This window comes from Bidens hawaiensis, unplaced genomic scaffold, assembly GCF_021521415.1.
Source record: "Bidens hawaiensis isolate Kalapana, Puna unplaced genomic scaffold, B.hawaiensis_p1.1 tig00004021_1, whole genome shotgun sequence".
Classification (NCBI taxonomy): domain Eukaryota; kingdom Viridiplantae; phylum Streptophyta; class Magnoliopsida; order Asterales; family Asteraceae; genus Bidens; species Bidens hawaiensis.
The window spans coordinates 1,449,067-1,455,842 of record NW_027491237.1 but is presented as its reverse complement, the minus strand read 5'-3'; positions in this window follow the sequence as shown (position 1 = coordinate 1,455,842).

The following is a 6,776-nucleotide window of genomic DNA, read 5'->3' as shown; positions in this document are numbered from 1 at the left end:
CTAATATGAGTTTTTTGTAGATTCATCGTTTTTTACGTTTTAATTGATCATCAGTTTGCATGTTTGGCCACTGAGGTTCAATCAATTTTGACGTTGACGAATAGAGTCAAATTTGTATAATTCTTGATACCTATTCATTATGGATAACGAATAGTTGGTCATTCGTGCCTGAAAGAAACGAATGAACACATTCGTTGAACCTTCATAACGAATAAGCCACATTCATGTCATTATGTAACGAATGAATCCTCATTCGCTCCACATAATTGACGAATGGACTCATTCGTTCATAGACATTCGTTATTTACTCATTCGGTAGTGTGATGACACGAATTAAGCCATTCATTATCACGAATGACACATCGACTGATACTTGTAATTTTAAACAGACTTCAATATTATTAATTATAAATTGAAATTTTATTTAAATTTAACTTAAGATCGTTCTTACTAATTCTCGTGTTTGTGTATTTATAGCAATGGCTGATGAGATGATCCAAGATGCTCCAGATGTCGATCCACAACCTGCTGCTCAACAAGAACAGCCTCCAATGCAGTAACAGCAAGTTCAAGTTGTTCCTGCGTTATCGTTTGACAAGAAGCACAATATTTGTGCATTAGTACAAGAGAACTTTGCGGATCAGGACGTCTTTGGATACATTATTACATTCTTACGTTGATCCTGGATTTATCATGCTACAACCGTTAATGTCCCCGTACATTTTAGCGTAATCCATCCATTCTGTGATTCAGCTAAGTATGTGGAGTCCGAGAACCACATCGTTGCTGAGATCAACAAGACGACTATCATGATCACTCCTGGTGTGATACGTCGGGTGCTAAGATTTGCTGAAAAAATGGATCTTCCATGTGAATTTGATAAGGCGTTGATACGTGGGTTATTTCAAAGGTTGTTTTATACTGGAGACCTTGATTGCTCCCAATATAACATAGCGTACTTGAGTGCTCCATACTTGTACTTATTACACGTCCTGATTCATTGCCTTGGGGGATGAAAAGGTGGTTTTGACGAATGTCGGATAATGCTCCAATCTGCTTTCGTTGCTCTTATATTGAACAAACCGTTCAATTTCTCTGAGCTTATCTTTTACCATCTAAAGGAGAATTGTTTGATTAAGAATCCTCGGAACAGGTTTCTTATGCATCCACGATTCATGCAATTATTTATTTAGGACTTGATTCCTTATTAGAACACATGACGGCTTATATGATGAAGAGAATGACGACGTATCGCAATCAAGCACCTGAAGATCGTCCAAGGACCAAACGATTAATTGGTCATTTGGCGAATCCTGATTATGTATGTCCTTCTTATGATTGTTGGATTTATGACGACTCAGATTCTGAACGTGAAGAGGGAACATAAATGGTGATGGTGGTGGAAATGGGGGTGATGCACGACGTGCTGAAGTTGAGGCAGCTAGCTCATATGTTGCTCAACGTAAACGCAAGGGCAAGGAAAAGCTTCAAACTTAACCGCCCAAGCGCCGGATTAGGCACGGTTCGGGTATGGATGTAGGTCCACAAGTTCCTAGGTCGTCTGTGCAACAAAGGCCGGTGGTTTCACTTACTTTTAGCACCCCGGCAATTACTCTTACGACGAATACATCATCATATCCGAGGTTTGGCTCTATTCCCCAATCGATGCTATCTCCCATGCCTACACCTCCTGTGACATCGATGCTAACTTCTCCGGCTACTACAATGATGCCGACACAACCTTCGGCTTTATCATTTATGAGAATTAGCCGTCCACAAAGTCCGGTGCAGCCTATACCATCTTCATTTCATTCATTGTCGTCTACACAGCAGATGGATATGCTCTTTAGTCTGATTCATTTATACGAGAATCAGATGGCAGCTGATCGTCAATAACGGTACCAGATGTTGATGATTCAACGAAGACTGATGATTTATATCTCTTACTGTCAGAAGGAGACAAAGGAACTCCGTGATATTTTTTCAGTCAGTATAGCCTCTTTCGGAATATTTACAACATTTTTTTATATAAACCTATTTATTCTTCGTTTCAAAATTTGGACTTAATTAATTCATTTGTTAAAATGGGTCCTAAGCGAATTTTTTCTAACAAAATGAAAAATGTTATATATGATTGGTCATATGATCGGGGTTACATAGATAATTTTTATGGAACATTCTTGACTGCATGGATGAGAAAATTGGCCGAATTCACTCATTTTTTTAATAGATGAATAATTGATGAAATTCCAAACGGAGTTGGTTTATGAGTTTCTTTGTAGCAGAGGTTATTAAATCAGTAGGGGGTGGACGCATTTCTTCTTATTTGTTCTTTTACTTTTCTTATGTATCAATCTTTTTATTAACTTATTACTTTTTAAATCTTTAAGTATTCTTTAAGTCGTTAAAGATGTTCATTTTTTTTTAACACCCAGAACTTCCTTGAACGTATTAGAACGTTTAAATATGTTCATTTTTTTAACACCCAAAACTTCTTTGAACGTATTAGAACGTTTAAAGATGTTCTTTTTTGGTCAGAACGTTTAAAGGTCTTCATTTTTGTTTCGGAACGTTTAAACATAATATTTTGAACCCTAATCAAAGCTCGATTGAGTTCATTATTTCTGAAATTCCATAATCGATTGATGATCTAAATATTTCTACACATCAATTCGATTGATTAAATCATCATTTTTTGATCAATTTTGAAGATTTCTTGATGTTCAACGCCGTTCGATTTTAATTTGGTTTTTGACTTTAGAGATTTCATACTTTATGCTGTGATTATAGTTTAGAAATTGGATTAGATTGAGCGACGAGTTCCGAATTTGGATCAGAGTCGATTTGTAATCGACGAATTTTGATCGAAAACTACTGTTGGGTTATTTACGAAAGTGTCACCGCGTATTTTTTAATCTAACGCTCTGGAAGGTCGCGCACGTAATGTATGATAAGCCATAATTGTACGTTTACTCACCCTCTATATATATACACACACACACACTAAGTTATAAACCCGTGTATTACACGGGTTTGAAAAATTAAATCTCATTCATTATCTTATAATATGATTCTGGTTATTAAAGTAGCAATAATCATGTACAAAAAACACATCAAAACTTTTGAAAAATCACAAGAGCTGAAAATGTAAAAAAGATGCTTCTAATTATGTTGTTGTGTTATTTTCAATATATATTGCACTGAACTAATAGTTGCAAGAGTTTTTATTGGTAAAAAAATTACCAAATTATTCAAATTGAGAATTTAATGATATTAAATTATTAAACATCCATAATCAATAAAAAATAAACTTTTGGGGGCTTACTTCATGTCTTTTTTCTGCCTTAGGTTATAAAATAGCAAGAGTAACTGTATATTTAGTAATATCGGCAAAGAAAGTGTAACACTAATAAATGTATAGGCAATTTATCACAATTTTTTTCGGTTTCAAACATGCCATCTTATTAACATTTTTTGATTTCAAATATGTCATCTTATTAACACATTTTACTCAATTCCAACAGCATACAAGAAACTAAAGGGTTATAGTGATTTTATATTTGTGTTTAAATTAAAAAAAAGTGTAAAGAAAACATGTTCGGAACCAAAAGTAACATTTTTCTTAAAATAACCAGTTCAAATAATTATAGTGATTTTATAAGTACAGTGAATTTCACTATTAGTTAATATATGACAAAAAAAATGCAAATAATTATTAGATCTGAAAGAAAGAGTACTGATATGCATAATCACTAATCTGTTATTCTTCTTGAGTGCTGAATTATGTCAATCTAGCAAACGTTATCAATACATATAAAAAATTTTATATATAGAATTAATTGTAAAAAATAATCAAGGAAAGACGAATCGTGGCACCTTCTAAATCGGCCACTAATAAAATAAAAACATACAACGCAAATTTACACATATACTAAATAAAGTTCAAAAGTTCTACATACGTTCTTTTATTTCTACTTTTTTTTTACTTTATTTACTACTATAAAATTATAGATAAATCATTAATAGGGGAATGTTTAAAATATTTATTAATTGTTTTAATTTGATAGTTATCTTCTTTACTTTATTTACTATTATAAAATTATAAATAAATTATTAATATGGAATGTTTAAAATATTTATTAATTGTTTTAGTTTTAATTAGATAGTTATGAGTTATGACTTTAAATATTAAACAATAATGATGCTACTTGACAAATAATGGGACAATTAGGTGTCATGTGGCACAACCATGTTTTTGTTTATTATAATAGTGTGTATATATATATATATTTATATATATATATGAAAGGGTTACCATAAAACCCACTCCAGTTAAGAAAACCATGGAAACTATATACTAGCCATTGATCTTGATCAATGATGGTTGGTATTAAATGATTAAAATAATAATATTATCATATTAAATAAAAGATAAAAATATACAAAAGGGTAACATCATAATTTTGTATTTGATGATTTATGTCAAATCAATGTACTCTCTCTTTCTTTCACTTTTTCTTCATCTTAAATCCCTGTACTCTCTCTTTCTCTTTTTATTATTCAAACCAAAAATTCTCTCTCTCTTCCTTCATATTTCATTCACACAACAAACAAGAATTTTAATACGGTTAATATGTTAATAAAAACCACGATCAAAAGCATATCAAAGCCAAGATCCAAAACCCATATCCAAATCCACAAAACGGATTCACGTCCAACGTCGTTGCCGGAAGTTGCAAGCCAATCGTTTACCACTTGATCCGGTGATTTTTCTCTACAAAAGGTTCAGATCTGGACATTTTATATTAACAAAGTTCTTAACAAGCATTTATGGATGAAAACTGCTAGAATCTCGTCGTTTTTACTTTTTTTTTTCTATTTTAAGGTATTATGTTGACAAAGTTCAGATCTGGTCGTTTTAGTATTTTAGTTTTTTTAAGATATTCTTGAAAAATTTTGTTTAGATTTGGATATTATTTTACATCTTTTGAAATTTGTTATTTTAGAGTAGAAAATGAGCTTCATTTTTCTTTGTAATAAATCTTCATCTTTATTTTTACTGGAAAACAAAACAGTGGAGTGGGTTGGTGTTCAGAATTCAGAGTTGTACCGGAAATATTATTGTCCAGTTTTTTAAAAATATATACGTATATTTTTAAAACATACGTTTATAGACAAGCCTAACATATGTTTTGCATCATATTTTAGAGTAGAAAATGAGCTTCATTTTTCTTTGTAATAAATCTTCATCTTTATTTTTTATTGGAAAATAAAACAGTGGAGTGGGTTGGTTCAAACTTCAGAGTTTGTACTGGAAAATTATTATTATCCAGTTTTTTAAAAATATATACGTATATTTTTAAAACATATGTTACGCTTGTCTAAAATGTATGTTTTAATATGCAAAACATATGTTACGATTGTCTATAAACGTATGTTTTAATATGCAAAAACGTATGTTTTTTTTAAAGTGTTACGATTATCTATAAACGTATGTTTTAATATGCAAAACATATGTTACGCTTGTCTATAAACTTATGTTTTAATATGCAAAACATATGTTACGCTTGTCTATAAACGTATGTTTTAATATGGGATAAAACTTGACCGAAAGGTGATAAAGTTATACTAATTTTTTTTTATTTTTCATTAGATATATTTAATTATTTATATTAAAGTTACTCAGTTAACACTATTTTTTTTTCTTGCAAAATAAGTTTACGGTAATTCTGTTTAGGTGATTTGGAACTTTAGGTTTTATATTAATTTATTTTAGATGTATTAGTTAATCATATTCTTAAAGGAAATAATTCTTTTTCAAAACTATTACATTCTTTGAATGCAATTTGGATAATAATTACATGTCACATTGAATTAGAATTAATATATATATATATATATATATATATATATTGAATAATTGAAATTAAAATTAAAAATAAAACCAACTATTAAAACTAAAATTAAAATGAAAATTATGTTAACTTGATTATTGAGATTCAATTTCAAACAAGACATACGCATAGAGGCCAGTAGGTGGGTACACCCAAAGGTACTTTTCATCATCTTTTAGGTGTAATTTTATTAAAAAAAATAAAATATGTCGTTATTATTTCCATTACTTTATGTCAAATCACTTCAAATACTTTATATCACCATCACTTTCTCTCTCTTTCTCTTTTTTTACATACAATTTTTTTAAAGTAAAAAAATATGCAATATAATAAGAATGATAATAAAGAGGATATTCTTAGATAAAAAAAAATACTAAAAACCAATTGTATTATAAATTTATATCACAAACAACCCTAAAAATGGATCCCGACCTGTGCCCTTGGATCTCGCTTTACTCGTTTCTTGGATCATCCCGGCGTCATAAACTTATTGTCACCATGGCTACAAGCTAACAAGTCCAATAATTAGTTTATATATACACAAATCAATAACAAAATACACTCATTTGTATTATTATTGATAAAAAGAAAAAAAACATTAATGAAAAGACTAAAATACAATGCTTTAAATCTTGAAAAGGAAAAAAAGAAGAACACCTTATCTTGGAAAAAAAATCAAAGATCTACTTAATATATTCAAAAGAAAAAGAAAATGAGGAAAAAGAATAAAGATTTACCAAAATATACATCAAATAACTAACATTATGCAAGGTGAAAAGAAATAAAAAACATAAAGAAGTAACAAACATTCAGATCTTCAAAAACTATAAAAATATACCAAATTTCGAGTTGATCAGATCCGACTTGCTTTCTCCGGTCTGC